Genomic DNA, 17,938 nt, shown 5'->3' on the forward strand with positions numbered 1-17,938 from the left:
ACTAATAGGGCAGCCTTTAACTTCCAAGGCTAAGCTCTGGAATTTCTTGGTTAGCACTGAGGAGAGGCAGAGGGAAGGCAGATCTAAGACGCACAAAATGTACACTATAAAAAGGGAAAGGCTATATGAGAATTATTAAGTAGGATTGCTAATTATCACACTGCAGACCACAATGATGAATATGACAGTATCGCAAGTTCTATCTAAATAGAGGTAATGCAAGGCGAATTTAATAGACTTATAGATTTGGGTACTTATTCTATAACATTAATAATAACTCCATAATTTAAAGGAAGTGTCTGACTTCAATCCCAACTGGAGATAATTTTTATTTTCTATCTGAATAATTTGTATGCTTCTGAATGACATTTTCTTAAGCCAAATCTAATTTCTTAGAATATACTAATGAAATAAAAGAATGATACTATAAATACTCTAAGCAATCTTATCTAATGCTGGTATCTCTTCAACAAAAGTGTCCAATGGCAGTCAACTTGTCAATAATACACGGACACAGAAAGTGGTGAATCTTCCAATAAAATCTCTGAAACCATTCATTGCCGAGAATCTTATCATAACATATCATCATTCGTTAGTATGAGTTGTAACTCTTACTTTGCAAACACATGTCTTTAAAGAAGGAAGCTTTTCTAAGATACTTTAAAAAAAAAATAAGTAACTATAGGCTTAGTTCATTTCCTAAAGGAAACATTTTGTTTTATACATGTTGTATCGTTACTTGGGTCAACTATGGGTTTAGTAATTCCTGTAGGAAGATGATTACATCCAGGAAGGATACACTTAAAGAGACACATTACAGATGCCTTTTCCCAGGTTGATCCACCTAAGGGAAAGTAGAACCATATATTATCTTGCACAAAGCAACGTCTCCAATGAACTGGAGAAAACAAAATGAAAGTCTAGTTCTGAAATCTACATTGCTACAAGTTGCATATCCAATAACTGACAAAGAGTTAGGCAAATGCAAAATATTTTTTAAAACTTTGTCATATGACTACAGAAGTATCATCAAATTAATCTCAAAAGTTTAGATTCAGCTGATTATGTTGTGGAGATTGCTGGTTTCTGACCCAAATCTATGTTCTAATCTTCTTTCTGGTCATACTGGTAGGCATTTACCAAACTTTTTTGCAAATAGGCATGGTCATGTAACTGAGTGCCAGCAAAGGATTGGGAGCAAAAGTGGTTCATGCCACTTACAGGCCTGAAAATGAGATAAAACTTCTCATGTATGTTCCTCCATGCTCATCGCCCCTCTCCAGTGGCCTGGAATTGAGACTTCATTTTGCATGAGGAGGTCAGTCCCACTGTTCACCTGCCTAATGCTTTTTTTTTTTCCTTAAAGATTGGGACCTGAGGGGCCGGCCAGGTGGCACAGAGGTTAAGTGCGCATGTTCCACTTCAGCAGCCTGGGGTTTGCCGGTTTGGATCCTGATTGCGGACATGGCACCGCTTGGCAAGCCATGCTGTGGTAGGCGTCCCACATATAAAGTAGAGGAAGATGGGCATGGATGTTAGCTCAGGGCCAGTCTTCCTCAGCAAAAAGAAGAGGATTGGCAGCAGATGTTAGCTCAGGGTTAATCTTCCTCAAAAAAAGAAGAAAAAGATTGGCACTTGAGCTAACAACTGTTGCCAATCTTCCTTTTTTTTTTCTTTCTTTTTGCTTTTTCTCCACAAAGCCCCCCCAGTGCATAGTTGCATATTTTAGTTGTGGGCCCTTCTAGTTGTGGCATGTGGGATGCTGCCTCAGTGTGGCCTGACGAGTGGTGCCATGTCTGTGCCAAGGATCCGAACCAGTGAAACCCTGGGCCACTACAGCACAGCGCATGAACTTAACCACTCAGCCATGGGGCCGACCCCTGCCTATAAGTTTTTAATGTGTTGAACTCATACTGTATTTTGGAATATATTTGTTATAGCTATTAGGCTACCCTAACTCATATATAAATGTTTATTATAATAGTTGGACAGAATGCTATCCTGATTCAATACTGAAAATAGGAAAGCCATACAGTTGAGGTCCACATTTATAAAAAGAACAAAAAATAAAACTAACTCATAATGCTTACATGAAGATATAGAAGGGTGTTCTTTTCATTTTATTTCTTATTTTTCATCATATGGAAATTCACATGAGGTATAACACTATGTCCATGTGTGTGCACACCTGTCTGTATTAATTAGGCATACATGCTCTGCCAAGAATTAGGAAGATAAAGGATGAAGAAGAAAAAGATTGGGACCCCAGGTGATCAAATTATAAGGATATTCAAGACATCTGGTAAAGTGCTTGTATCTTCCCATCCCTTCAAATATTTAGAGTTTACATGAAGACATGGAAGGGTATTCTTTTTGTTTGTTTTTTTTTTAGAAAACAACATCTAATAGAAGCAGAAAGGAGTAATAATATATAAAAGATTATATTAATCTACGGAAATCCACAAAGTGGCTGAAAATATGGGGAGAAAGGAGGACATTGCGTGAAGGTAAATGGAGAACAAAGCAGGACAAAAAGGAGAGGGAAACAAAAAAGACATCATTAAAACTTTGGACTTGGGGCTGGCCCCATGGCCTAGTGGTTAAATTCAGCATGTTCTACTTGTCACCTTGGTTCGGTTCCTGGGCAAAGACCTATACCAATTGTCAGCAGCCATGCTGTGGTGGTGACCCACATACAACATAGAGGAAGACTGGTACAGATGTTACCTCAGTGAGAATCTTCCTCAAGCAAAAAGAGGAAGATTGGCAACAGATATTAGCTCATAGCGAATCTTCTTCAGCAAAAAAAAAAGACAAAATTTTTAAAAATCTAGGTTCAACTCCTATATCCCGCTTTTGTTAGCCATGTAACCTTGCATTTCAACAGTCTTAGTTTTAGTATTTCCATCTGTGAAAAGGAATAAGAATTCTTGATGTATTGCAGGATTGTAATGCAAATGAAATAAGATAATAGATATGAAAGAGCTTTGCAACCTATAACATAGTCTCACACACGCAGAAATAGTTTTTGTAGTATATTCTTTAATTAACATGTAGCATTTTGAGTCATTTTGGAAGGAATATATTGATGATATTTTCCTAAGAGAGACCTCAATAGTAGCACAAGGCAAGATTGAATAGGGAAGAAAGCTTTAGAAAGTCTCATTCTGATTTTTAAAAAATGAAAGTGGGTGTGAACTATAATAAATATTTGATTTTCTTTGGGGACAAATTTATCCCATGGAAAGCAAAAAAATCAATCAAGTAAATCAGGCTTAATTTTTTCCAATGAGCAAGAACAATGGTGATATGAAAGCACTGGAACATGGAAAGAAAGTGTCCAGGTTATCTGAGAATAAAGACATGTACTGTAACTAAAAGTGCTAAACATATTTGCCAGGGGAGGGGGGAGTGGGAGAAAATGTAAAGATATGATTGTATGGTCTGACACTCTTAAAGAAACATTGGGTTAAGACAGATGAGAATCTTAAAAATATTCACTCTAATAAAATAAAATATTTGATGGAGAATTCCAGAAGCATGGTAATTGGATCATGATAACTGGACAGGAAGCACTAATGAAACTCAGATTTTTGAAAAAGGATCCAGAAAAGAAGATGAAAGGAAGGTCAGTTAAGCACAGAAGGAATAGCAGAGCCCAGAATGAGCTACAATTCGAGAAAAGTGCTAAATACAGGAAGCAGGAAATTTTATCTATAATAAGAAAGATTGGACAGGATCCTAGCTAGGTAAAGATGTCATGATGTTAACATATGAAAGCAAGAAGTCAGACGTGCTGAGGTCTTATTTAAATTCCATCTTCTCCAATAAGTAGGAAGTGGTTGAAACACAGAATCTCTTAACTCCACAAAGCACATTAGAACCAGTAGAGAAAGTTACCCCAAAGCAGAAGTAGATACAGTGAAAGATGGGACGTGCTAGAAATTTGTAGTAACTGAAAATTTGACTGCCCGGTTCAGAGGTAGTAAAATGTCCGTTCCTAGAAGGATTCAAGTAAAAGTCATATTGTAGTCTAATTGTTAATATTATAACTGAGTGGAAACTTGAGTTAGAGTAATTCTAAACCCCCTACCGAAGCTGAGATTCTGCAGTTCTAATTGAGATTATGGTCACTTTATTCTAGAGCAGAGTTGCTAAATTTAGCAGATAAAAATACAGGACACTCAATTAAATGTGAATTTTAGATAAACAATGAAGAATTTTTTTGGTATAAGTATATCCCAAATATTTTATCTGGCAACCTTCTTCTAGAGGACAACATGATTTTTTTTTTTTCTTCAAATGAATCTCTGGCTCAATTTGTGCTTTTTTCTGGGGATGCAAGGAACAGAGAATGAATAAATTATCAGCACAGCCCAAAACTACTCAGAGACCTGACTTCAGGGGCTTGGCCACGATTTTTAAATGCTAGAATCCATGGAATCACAAGACTCCAAAGAACTCTTACATGAGACCTGGGCAGTTCCTTAATGTTAAGAGCAAAATGGATGACTTAGCTTCTCTTAAGACAGAACATAGTGAAATACTTGTTTGCCACAGATATTCATTGCTTAGGAAGCTTACGGAATCTTCTTTACTTAGGTGATTCAAAACCATCTAAAGGTCATCCTTCCTATGCATGTGGGAGTGGATGGTGGGCTTCTCCAAATACCTTTTAGCTCGGAAAGCCTATTTTTAAGCCTTACCAGAATTCCCCTCAGGTATCATCCCTTCACGGTTTTATAGGACTAAGTTTTCAGCTCATCAGTCTCTGAAGTTCCAGTAACTTCACTACAGATAGTTGTGGGGATAATTTAAATAAGTCCCATATCCCTCCAATTTCCTTTTGTACAACTTCTCTACAAAATAACCCAACCATGAGACACTTTGCAAATGTGAAAGCTCAGTTTTCAGCCTCTCCTGTGGTTAGAAACTCTTGTGGCTAACCTTTGGAAACTAACTCAAAGTAGGAATCCCCTAGGAGATTCCAGTACTGTAATTAATTCTTTGTTGCTTGAATAACTGATATGAAATGATAGTCATGTTGCTGGGGGGGGGTGGTGATTAAGTGACTCAGAATTAGAATTGTGTGTTCCAAAAATGACATTTAAAAAAAATCTGCAAAATTCTCTATTATGCATCATTTTCTCAACATCAGTATTTCCATAAAACCAATGTTCATTTGACATTGCATGAAAGAAGCCATAGAAACTGTTTAATAAGCAAGTTCTTGTCATATTGAAGGACACCTTCCAAGATGTTTCATACCTTTCTAACCTAACTCCCTTGTCTAGTCCTGCATATCTCTTTTAAACTGGTAGACCTGCCCATGTAACATGCAGCCACAACTACTTAATATAACCCCAACCATCATTTGGGCTCCTGGGATTCTGCTCCTCAGCTGAGCACTGGCCCTTTACACCTGCCTGGTTTGTTCTAATCACACAAATGGAAGCCACCTCAGACTGGACTAAGTCTCATTACAGTGGTGCCTTCTATGCTAGTTGTTGTCTACCAAGGGGACCTCTTAGAGTAGGAGAGAACTATCTCCAGGAAAGGGCTGTCTCTACTCTATTGACGTTGTGTCTGGAGCTCACTTTCTTGGGAGTAAATACATCTGATCTAAGCTCTAGAGACCTTTGTATCTAAAGAAGATAGAAAGGATACATTCAGAACCTCCTGAAGGCAATTTTGTATAAGCCCATTGATCTTTCTGGCAAAGGCCCCAATACTTCTGTGTTAAGAAAACAAATGGGAAACTCAGAGGCACCAAGAGTACTAAGTACTTAATTTGGGGCCTGGGTTTTTCTTCAACTTTCTCACACGTACTCATTCTCAATCTGCTGTGTTAGATGGGGTGGTGAAGGTTAGAAAATTGATGAACCTAGACTTCCAAGGTGAATCTAAATTATTGATATGTGAGGAGTAATGAATGTTAGAGCATTTAAGAGCTGATATGGGTGACCTCAATGCCAAATACGTCATTTGGGTTATGCAGTGCTATTGGAGATTACCAATGCCTAATGAATCATTTTCTCCTTGGCTTCCTGGGTTCTGGAATGGGAGTAATTGATTTTGAGAATATCTTGCAAAAATACTTGATTCAAATGATATAGAAGTAATTTCAGTGACATTTCCTCTGGGTCAGAGTAAACCCCTTATGAGATTCTTGTTTAAGCATCTGAAGGTCAAGATCTTAGGCAATCTGACTGATAATCTGGAAGAGTCTAAGCAAAGTATTTGCCATTCTAAAGGATCCCTGATCTATCTGGGACACTATAGGGATTCTTACTACAGATGTTGAAATCTACTTCTGTAAGTTAATCGGATGTGTTCTTTGGATCTTTGTGATAACTGAACTATTTGGAGAATTTAAGGTGCTCTTTGGCTCTGTACCCATTTGAACTGTGTTATCTCTTTCCACCAGTATATACCAAAGGCAGAATTGAAATAGCTCTTAATTACAATACTATCTTTTTTCTTTTTCTTTTTCTTTTTCAAGGAAGATTAGCTCTGAGCTAACATCTGCCACCAATCCTCCTCTTTTTGCTGAGGAAGATTGGCCCTGAGCCACCGTCTGTGCCCATCTCCCTCTATTTTATATATATCTCCCGCTATTTTATATGTGGGGTGCCTTCCATAGCATGGCTTGATAAGCAGTGCATAGGTCCACACCCAGGATCTGAACCAGTGAGTCCTGGGTTGCCAAAGCACAGCACGTGAACTTAACCACCGTGCCACCAGGAGGGCCCCAATACCATCTTTTTTTCTTGTAGTGTGTAGTAAAGACTTGGGTGGATACCAATAAGCATCATTGGTTGCAAGCTGGAGGGTCAGCAGATGCAGAGGTCCCGTGTTCCTTCAGCTTCCTGTGGAAAGGAATGCTTGGGTGAGAGTGCAGCTATGTGCTCCATGGGTTTGGATTCCAGGAGAGGGACTCCAAAATACACATTATTTTCTTTAAACAGGGCAAATGTGAGAACAGCTTTACGTGGGAGGAAAAATGCAGTTTGGGCTTAGGCGCTAGCCATTTAGTTGAGTGTTAGAAAACCAGCTGTTCAGCACTTTGAGTTCATGAAGGCTCTAGGTCCTTTTGGGAGTTTAGTTTGGAAGAAAGAGAGCTCTTAGTCTTGCCTAACTAACTGCAAAGCAGTGCAGAGGAAGCACCCAAGGTCATTCACTATGCAGTCCTATCCAATGTGAAGTCAAAGAGACGAGAGGCAAGATTCACCCACAAATCTATTTAAAACCCATCACTTTTGTTCAAAATAATATTATTTTGTTAACATTAGAATTATAAGGTGTCATATGTATTTCCTGATACATTTCTATTCAAAAACATGGGTAATTAATGAGTACATAGTATTAGGACTTTAGGCATTTGCCAAGGCTAAGACAAAGTACTCTCATGAAGTGGACTGAAGTTCACAATGGAATTCCATTCTCACTGAGGAATTTTTGGAGAAAAAATAAGAAAAGTGAGAATAGGCTAGAGTTTGATTCATAAGCAACAAGAATGAGGTGTTTTTTCAACAGAGTAGAGGGTCAATAGATGGTTTCAAATGATGGTCAGGTGTGTGCTAGTATTGTTTATGTCAGCAGACCCCACTGAGACTGTTAATGTATTGCTTTCTTTGGACAGATTCGTCTCAGAGTAGTACGACGCTGAGCTTGAAAGTGCCAGGAGGATATGGGTAACTAGAACAGGTATGGGCTGAAAATAATTAGAATGTTTTGGAAGGTGTGATACCAAAGGCAGGGAATATAGTTTGTGGTGATTCTAATTGCCCTTGTCTGAGATGGCACGGTCTTGAACTGGGATAGTCGTAGTGACCAGGAAAAGGGGCAACAGTAAGACAAACATAACAATAATAAAATAACAAATTACCTATATACGTAAATTTGAGTTGTGAAAATGAAGTGACCAAACTTATTGATCAAAAAATGTCACTCAACACACTGCAAATGTTATATATATGAATAAAAGACTCAGGAGTCTGGGTCTTCAGGGGCTATTTCGCTGCCCCCTTCCGAATGAAATAGAACCCATACAGTTAGGGTACAAGCTGTGAATCATCTACAGAGCATAACCTTAGGCCAGGGCTTAATAAACATTTGCCGAGTGAGTTAATAGGATCACAAAGAACACACCTAAGGCAGATAAATTGCTTACTCTATTTCTGTCTCAAAATTCCCCATGTTTCTTGATTATAAGCAGACATTGTGGTACAAAGATGTACTTAGATGACAGATATAAAGATTATAGACATATACCTTTTCACATAAAGTATACTTGATTTTAAGATGTGTCTCTGTCTAAACCACTATATTTTTTGCTGTCTTTTTTTTAAACAAACATACAAAAATAGTTTTTTGATGAAAAATGTACAATGACTTTTTTTTCTTTAGTTACTAAGTGGCAATTCCAGAGAGGGTCTCCCTTTTCTCATGTTGTTTTTAAAATTCCAAAAAGTGTCACCTACATTGGAAATGTTTGCTAAACCTGAACTTTCAGAATGCTAGTGAGATACACTTTAATTGGATCTATGAAAGTAATTCCCCAAAGAGTGTACTTCCGAATAGTTTACAGAACCAATTTGGGGTTTACAGAGGGAAAAAAATAAAATGCTGAAAAACTACAAGTATTCCCTGCTCAGCTTAATGTTTAGAGGAAAGACTGATGAATGAAACTTCAGTGGTTCATTTAGGTGGCACTTGGGTTGGATGAATTGTATAACCCTATTTCATTTTATGTGGTTTTCTCCAATGTTCCAGAATCATGATATTATTAATGCCATGAGCAGTAATATGCCCACCAAAAATAGCTCATTCTAGGATTTCCGTAGTAATGGTAAACAGTGGTAGATCAATGAAATTGACAGGCAACACAAAAGGAACTTTTCATTCAATAAACAATTTCAGCAGTCCTAGAGAATACAATTTTTTAAATCTCTTTTCTGTTTTGAGATTTTTGTGTGTGTGTAATGGTGGTTTTTCACCAGCACTAACATAAGTTGGAGAGGCACAGTATTGATCTTTTAGGTTCTATGATTCAGTAGCCTTGTTTACTTGTTTATTTTCGGCTTTCCTATAGTTGGGTCTTATCTGGTAGAAATGCAAGTAGGCAGTTGAATAGTCAAAGGAGAGGCAACCAAAGAAAGAAAAGTAAATGGCCTCGATAATCCATACACTAGCTCATCAACCTCCTGATTTTTGAGCGTTGATTGGATTCACAGGCCGTGAAATGGAGTCCTGTAAAGTTTTCCTAGCTAAACCTCAACTTAATTTTGCCTCCCAGTAAAAACTTTGTGAAGTTTAGAAACCAAATACTAAGTTACAACACACCAGTGGTGACTTAGGGCCCAAAGGAGAAAACAGAACAAGCAGATATTTGGGGAAACTAGCTGAGTCAGCATTGTGCTCGTTAGAAATGGCAGCCTTCACACCTAAGTCTCTGTAGTCCTGAGGATAAATCACTTTGTTTCATGGATCATTCATGGGCTGACGTAGGTCAACACAGTTTTCTGCTTTGCACTAAAATAGGTAAAATCATGTTTTATTTGAATTTCTCATTTTTTTCTGCAGCATTTTATTCACATGGAGCAATGTGACTTTATTATTAGTTTTGCTTTAATTATATTTCTATTTTTGTGACCTTTTTAGTAAGTTTTATTTATTTTTAATATATGTGTATAAATATATATATATCTTTTACGTGACAAGAATTAGGTGTTTTATCAATCCTGGTGATTCTAAGGATTCTAAAAATTATCATTTAGGCCAAAGCATGCTGGCTAGAAATTTTTAAATTTCTAACTACTTATTTTAGATTTCTGACTGTTATAAAATAACCATTTCACTCGATATAGTTTTTTTAACTGAGAAATGACTTCTAGATATTAAAAAATAGCATGGATTTAACAAGGTAAGTCTTTTCAAGGACACATTAATGTCATCAAAATTCTCAAAAGGCAACTTTTGCCTTGTATTATCCTGTTCTATGTATAATGTTTTTATTACCTGTCATAGAAATAAAATTGGTTTTTCAATTCAGTTTTTAAGTGTTATGTTATATCCAGCATTGCTTGGTTCCATTTATATTGATTTAAATATAATTGGACTGAATATAACTGACCAGTGATATCCAACATGTTAAACTCTGGAAGTTGGGGCTTCTTTCCTATCTGATACTTTGTTCTACAACACTATTCTACAGCTTTTTCCTTCCCTTTTCTTTCCTGGGTCTTTGCTCATGCTATTTTCTGGATCTGGAAATATTCTTTCCAAGTCCAAGTACCCAGCTCAATTTGTTGAAAGCTTGGTTCCCTGGAGTCCTAAGCTCCAAGCAAGGTAGCCATAGGGTAAAGAGTTGGTGTCATATTTAACAATATTGCATGGTACACTTAAAGATTTAAGGATGTATATCTTATGTTAAATGTTCTTAACACAATTAAAATAAGCAGAAGAGAGATATAAAGAAAAAAAGTTGGGGATCACAGGCCACATACATCAGGACTAAAAGCCATCCAAGAGAAATGAAGCGAGGGAGAAGACACACTTCAAGTGGTGGGATTACATGGGTGCTCAGGATCTGGATACGTAAAAGCCACTAAAACTAGAGTAGACTGAAGCCCCAGGACAGAAAGTGAGAAGAATGCAGAGTAAGTAGAGCCAAGGCAAGGTGTGAGAATAATTTCAGAATTCGTCTCTAACCTCCTTGCCGCTTAATGAAGTCCTGCTGAGCAGGGGCTGAGGTCTTCGTTTATCAAAGCTCTGCCAGACACGGCCTTCTAGGATTCTCAGCTCAGATTTTGTCTCTTCAGCGAAGTCTGTTCAGTATCCCCCACACTACAATTAATCTCTCCCCTCAATACTTTATCAATATTCCCATTGTATTTCTACTTTCTAATTCAATTTAATAAATATTGAGTGCCTGCAACGTGGCAGACTTTCTGCTAGGAAATTCCTTTCAGTCTTTATTGGTCTCCCAAAAATCACAAAACAAGAATTAGCAATGATTAGAAAATGGAACATGGCTCCTGACTGTTCTCTCTGTCACGGTTGTTAGTATCATCTTTTCCAACCCACAGCAGATGCTTGAAGTCCAGGAGCTTTCTCTACTATCCTACATGTGGAGCGTGGGTTCTTTGCTGTGATTCAAGTTTCCTAGATGTGCTATCCTGCTATCCTACTCTCCAGCTCTGGCCACCTCCTAGGGGACTAACTGTGGTCTGTACTACCAAAGGGACCTACAGACATCCCTTTCTCCAAACAGACATCCATGCCTTTGCTTTCTACCCCAGGATATCTGAGATAATCTCCTCAGTAGTTTTAGGCTCCTTTAGCTGCTTCCACTTTGTATCAGGCTGTAAACCCTGAGGGGAAGAATTACAAAGCTGGATTATCTCAGCAAGATGGGGAAAGAGAAAATACATCTGAACTTCCAGAAATTTACCTGCCAGTCTAAAATGAAAGATAGATATTGAACAAGTGACTATTATAGATGAGAAAAATAATTGTAATTATAGCTACCAATTACAATTAGAGGATTTATTCCCCCAAAATAAACCAACACACTAATATATTTAGCTACATTTCTGCCTATTACAGTATCACTTACTAGGAGAAAAAAAATGGGATCAATGTTAGTGCTCAGAAATGGGAGAGTGGTCAAATAAAGTATGTTGCTTCTGTACAAGAATGTGCTACATGGGTACTTGAGCATTAAAATGATGTTGATGGTGACATGAGAAGATGTTGAAATTATATATTTAGGTACAAAATATAGGTTACAAAGAATGCAAATGACAAGGTACATGCCAAAGTTTTACCAGTGGTTATGACTTAAGTAGTCCAGTTGGTGAGAAGTCAAAAGTTTTCAGGGGCCGGACCCGTGGCTGAGTGGTTAAGTTCGCGCACTCCACTTCAGGTGACCCACCGTTTCCTAAGTTCGAATCCTGGGCGCGGACATGGCACCGCTCATCGAACCACGCTGAGGTGGCGTCCCACATACCACAACTAGAAGGACCCACAACTAAGAATTCACAACTATGTACCTGGGGGCTTTGGGGAGAAAAAGGAAAAAGTAAAATCTTGAAAAGTTTTCAGCTTTGCTCTTTTTGTTCATTTGCATTTTTTCGTTTTTCTCCAAGGACTGTGTATTTCCTTTTAACCACAAAAATGAAACTAAAAGGAACTATTTTGAATTTCATAAAGATCTAATTGCTTCCATGTACTAAATCTTTACTGTGTGTCAGTCACTTTGGTAGGCACTTTATGTACGTTATTCTATTCTTCTCACCAATCCTGAACAAAATAGGTATAGGATGGAAACTTTTTTTGCTGTTTATTTCCCTCCTTTGTTCCTAAAGGAGGAAATATTCATCAGGTCGGCAGATGGAAGACCCATGTTTCCTACTGGGCAGGATTGCAATACGGTAACAGGCTCCTCCCTCATGGGTGGCCCCTCATCTACTCCATCTGTGTGGTTAGGTGAGGAAGAGCCACCCTCACCAAGCCTCTGTTTTTTCCTTTCTCTTTGATTAATATCTTGACATGCTTGTCATTGCTGTTAATTTGGGTAGAATATGGTTATGAAGTGAGAGAAAAGGACTTTAAGGCATGGGAATGAGAAGAAGAACTCTGATTTTTAAAAAGATAACTGTGGAGGAGTTTCCACACAAATTTCTGGATTAGATTTTCTGGAATTCTTTTGCATTCATTTCCCAACAAAAGTAGGGATTTCTCAGGAAATCAATATTGTGTTAGGTCTAAACCTCTGGCTGTATGTTCCACACCAATGATGGTGTAACTTCCCTTAACAGGCTATCATCCATTCATTTATTGTGTGTGTAAGGGAATGTGACAGCAACTACACAAGCAATGAGACATCAAGTGATAAAGTCTGTGCCTTATCTAATGATTTTCTTTTGCTATGGAAATTTTTTTTTGGTGAGGAAGATTGGCTCTAACATCTGTGCCAATCTTCCTCTATTTCGTATGTGAGATGCCACCACACCATGGTTTGATGAGCAGTGTTAAGGTCTGCCCCCAGGATCCAGACCCATGAACCCAGGGCAAATTTAACCACTATGCCACCGGGCCAGCCCCTTGAAATATATTTTTAAAACTCAGAGTAATGAAATAGATTCTGAAAGTTTATGATACTTTTTACATTTCTTCTTCCTTGCAATTTGATGCCAAATTCTTTTCAAATGCCTTAAACATATTATGTTACTATGTAATGGTTCTCCTTAAACATTTTTAGCTAAAAAAATGACTAAGAAAATAACTTGTGTGAATTGAAAGATGATAATCCTGTCAGGATCAAGGAGCAAATAATTGATGATCTTTAATATTTTACAAACGTAATACTGTGTATGAACAGCTCTTCTAGATGACAGTAAAGATAAAGCTAAGTAGTTAACACTTATTGGTAAGATACCCAATGAGTCATGAGGATTACAACTTGTCATGAGGGAACTGAGACTTTTATGGCTGGCATAGAGCCTGGTTTTGAGAATTCTGCTTCAGTTGGTTTTAGTAATTTAGAAATAGATCATTCACTTGATTCACATAGCTTCTCTTATTTCTCTAAGTCTGTTCAATCTTTATTATGTAAGGCTGAATTTGTCTAGTACTTTGTATTTTACAAAATAATAGTTTTTCATAATACACCATTCAATTTTTGTCTATTCAATATCAGTTTTGCTAATACCAGTGCCTTCTTCTTTGTACTTTGCCCTTCTCCTACTCCATGAGGTTCTGATGGGATTGCTCTTCACAAAGCTAATTGGGTTGTGCAGCAGGGTTGTAACATAACTGAGATCTGGCCGTGATTGGAATGAGCACATAACCCAAGATGAGTGAGTTATAAACTTTTGATGAAATATTATATATAGACACTGGAAATAGAAAATAAGTTCATGATATTGTCTCAATCATGTCCTCTGCCAAAGAGATACCACCCCTTCCTTTCTAGTTAAGTGACATGGTAAATTTCTTTTTTTTTTTTCACTTAAGCTAATTTGAATTTGGTTCATATCATTTACAAAGAAAATGTGAATGGACCTCATGAAATGGGCCCGGCACTGGTGTGTAAATTTTTATAGCAAGACCCTGCTTCAATGAAAGCTCTAATTAAACAAGTAAATAGGATGACCCACTTTGTAGATATAGCCATTCTCCTTCCTTAGTCAACCCAGGGCTTATTCAGTGGGCTTATTTACAAAGTGGTAAAACAGAGTGAGTATGGAAGTGATGGTGTTCCCCTTACCAAGACTGACCTGGCTACTGCCACTGCCAGTGCCTAATTTTCCTGAATTATTGATAAGTATCAGGTCCCTAATAAGAAATGATATTTCTAAGAGATCCACCAGCTACCTAGTTGTAGGTCAGTTATATTGGGCTTTTCCATTTTACAAGGGTCACCAATCTACAGTCTCCAAAGTACTTATTTTGAATTTGGTTGTTTTCCTACCTGTAATGTTTCTGTCAGATCCTTTACTCCTAGGTTTACTCACCTAAATATTGTCACACAAATCATCTCTCTTGTTTTAACTCACTTCCCAGTGAAACAAGCAACACAATGCACCAATGCCTGTGGGTTTCCTAGTCTTATTGTATATCCCACCTGTGGTACCAGGTTATGATTTATAATTATTTTAGTAGTGGAAAAAGAACTAAGTCAAACAGAATATATAGGAAAGGATTGAAGAGAAGATTTGAAAAGCTAGCCTTGAGATGGTCAGAAACCAGAGCAGCTCTGGTTTTGTCTACATTAGGTGAAGCTGACTGAATGTTTAAGGCACTGTCATCAGAAACTCAGCTCTAACTTATTTGGTTTCTGAGTGTGTTTGGTCTTTTTACCCTAAGACTAATCTTCCTGGAGAAGATAATCTGGTTGGCTTAGTTTGGGTCATGTGTATACTCCTGTGATCTGGACTCCATTATCAGAAGAAAGAAGTATTAAATACTAGGGACTAGACTGTAGTAGCTACTATTTTTGCTTTCCAGTACTTTTCCTATGTGTCTCCCACTCAGCCCTGTTGCCCACCTTCTGGTAGTAAATCTATTCTCCTAGCTATATGGTTGCACACATGATCTAAGTTGTTGATAAGCATATCTGGCTACTGTTAGGGTGACTTTTTCTAATGTCAGAATAATGATAGTCATCCTATGTCTATCATTTTGAAAACTATCCAGCTATAAAATCTCCTCTGAAGGGATGATTACAGTGAAAAATATTCTATTTTTAATAAATTTAATAGCTTCGAGTGTAATAAATGAAGATACTGAGATCACATCACTAAAATGACATAGTGTTGTGAAGTCATGCACTGTTTAATTGCATTAATTTTATGGAGAAGACGAGTATGGACCAATGTTACTTATAGTATGGTATATAAACAAAGATTTTGCAGTTGTTTGAATAGATTAAAAGTGGGAGCAAAAGTGGGTCTTTGTATGGCACATAGAAATATAGGCATGCCAACCCGAAAACAGACCAAAAAAGCTGTGGCTGTTGGGATTGTATTTATGTTTCAAGTATACCTAATCACAGATCTGGTGTTTTAAGTTCTTAGGGAACCAAATTCTGCCACACAGAGTTTGTATGCCTGCATCATTTAATACTTTTTCCTTAAAGTAATTTATTATATTAGTTCTGAAATTTTGCGTTTTATACTGTATGTCCCCCAACCAGACTGTGAGGCAGGGACTGTCCTTCATTTCTGTATCTCATAACCTGCTCTTTAGTTGGGGACATGATAACACAGGACATGATGGTCACAGACAGAGCAAGGGCTTTGGTGTTAGTCACAGCTCAGTTTGTTTACTGGATTTGCCATATTCTAGCCCTGGGTAAGTCGTTGAATCTAATCAAACATTAAATTTTTATTTGTGATTTGGGAATAGCATCACCTCTTTGGGTAATGTGAAAATTAGAGGTGATAATGTAAGTGAATTTCTAATTGTAGTCTCTGGCATATTAGTTTTAAATGAATTGTAATTAGCAGCATCAGTTATTCAGTGAACATTTGTGGATTGTGAGGTGAACAACTTCTAAGTTCTTCGAGCTAAAAGCCATGCCCTTTGTCAAAAGAATTATATCAATGAGTATAAGTATTTGCAGTATCTAAAATGCAAGAGTATCATCTGTGTTTGAATATATACAATTATGAAAACTCAGTGTTTTATTGAATAAGAACTACATAAAATATCGTTATTTGAGAAGAATGGGAGCCTCACAATTGAATAAAGTAGGCAGAGGGACCATTGAGTTACTACAGTGAAAATTTAGTTTCATTGATTATTCTACTAGCGGAATTAATAGATGTTAAAAATATGGAGCTAATTGATATATAAAATTATTCAATGGCTCATCAACTGGTGTGACTAAATAGTAAGACATAAGCTATATTTAAAAGTGTCTACTGATTCTACATGCTTCATCTCACATGTTAGCATTAAATGCACTTTTTTAAATTTGAGTGTAACAGTGGGAAACTGTTTAAGTAGGTCACTCATAGTTGAATTGATATGTAGTGTTTATTTTTCTTGTTCTGCTAGCCAGTGAACATTTTGTTTGGGTAATCATGAAAAATAATGAAACTCAAGATCTGCATGCATTTACCTATAACTGCGGTACTGCCAGAAGAAAATAGTGATAGCATAGAGAATTCAGAAGATAACCTGGTTTGCTGAATGCCTGTTATTGTCATGGTTACTGTGTATTGAGAAAGGAAGATGAGTGACAATAGGAGATGTTGTAACTCCCTTTAGGAGAAATAGAAACAGAAATGATAGTGATAGAAAAGCTTCTAGTCTTGTTCAGGGATACTGCTGAGAAAGGATCTGGAAGTTTTCAAAGTAACTATTACAGAATTTGGTTTTCAAATCACATCTCTCATACCTGCTATTCCCTCCCCCCCCCCACACTCTCTTACGTCAGCACCAGAGAATTGTCCGTTGTCTTTGTCAAGGAAGGGATCATTTCATTCCAAATCAATGAGGATGGTGTTAAAATTAGTAACTGGTTGGGGGCCGGCTCAGTGGCACAGTGGTTAAGTTCGCATGTTCCACTTCAGTGGCCCAGGGTTCACTGGTTCAGATCCCAGGTGTGGACATGGCACCACTTGGCACGCCATGCTGTGGTAGGCGTCCCACATATAAACTAGAGGAAGATGGGCATGGATGTTAGTTCAGGGCCAGTCTTCCTCAGCAAAAAGAGGAGGATTGGCAGCGGATGTTAGCTCCAGGCTAATCTTGCTCAAAAAAAACCAATTAGTAATGGTGGTAATAATAAAAGATCTATGTAAGTACTTTTCAGGTGTTATTTTTTCATTTTTAGCTATGTGCCTATTAAGTCTTGGACACTTAAGCACTAGGGATGTAAAGTAAAAAAGAAAAAAAAAACAGGTGGAAATTCATGTCCTCATGGAGGTTATATTTTATTGGGGGAAGATAAGTCCATTATGTCATCTGATCCTTTTCAACTTTATGATGTTGGCACCAGTGTTATCTCCATCTGCCACTGAAGAAATTGAAGCATGGAGAAGTTTGGTAACTTGCTTTAAGTCGTCTGGCTGGTTAAGGGCTGAACCAGGAACTAAAGCCCTGAAATGTCTTGCTCTACCATGATACTCTGCTTTTCCTAATCTACTGCTTCTTAATTTACAGCCCTATGCATTTCTTGAGAAAACTGAAGCCATTTACCTGCCAGCATCTGTCCCCATATACTCTGCCTTTGTTCTTATAATACAGATGAGCTGACTATGTACCACTCTGAGACCAGCAACTCCCTTTGTACCCAGGATCCCTCTCTTCTTGTCTAGTTAAGGGACTTGTTCTGGAAATTTTCACCTGTGTCTTCTGCATTAGTTTTCCTCTCTCTCCACTGGATCATTCCAATTAGAGGATATAAATGCTATTTTTCTCC

At 37.5% G+C, this 17,938-nt stretch overlaps 1 protein-coding gene across 9 annotated transcripts in view; it reads left to right on the forward strand.

The window, feature by feature from the left end:
* COX7B2 (cytochrome c oxidase subunit 7B2) overlaps window positions 1–17,938 on the forward strand; it is a 125,273-nt gene that overhangs the window by 68,344 nt on the left and 38,991 nt on the right. Inside the window, exons 3-5 of one of the 9 annotated variants that reach the window (XR_011538204.1) lie at window positions 1,160–1,318; window positions 7,643–7,707; window positions 13,762–13,865. The exons of 1 other annotated variant lie outside the window; for it this stretch is intronic. The gene's annotated coding sequence lies outside the window, so the exon portion shown is untranslated. Of the gene's footprint in view, window positions 1–1,159; window positions 1,319–2,392; window positions 2,508–7,642; window positions 7,708–13,761; window positions 13,866–17,938 lie in introns of those variants that run through there. 7 more of the 9 variants (XM_070612913.1, XM_070612914.1, XR_011538203.1 and 4 more) reach the window with 7 other exon arrangements.

This window comes from Equus przewalskii, chromosome 3, assembly GCF_037783145.1.
Source record: "Equus przewalskii isolate Varuska chromosome 3, EquPr2, whole genome shotgun sequence".
Lineage (NCBI taxonomy): Eukaryota > Metazoa > Chordata > Mammalia > Perissodactyla > Equidae > Equus > Equus przewalskii.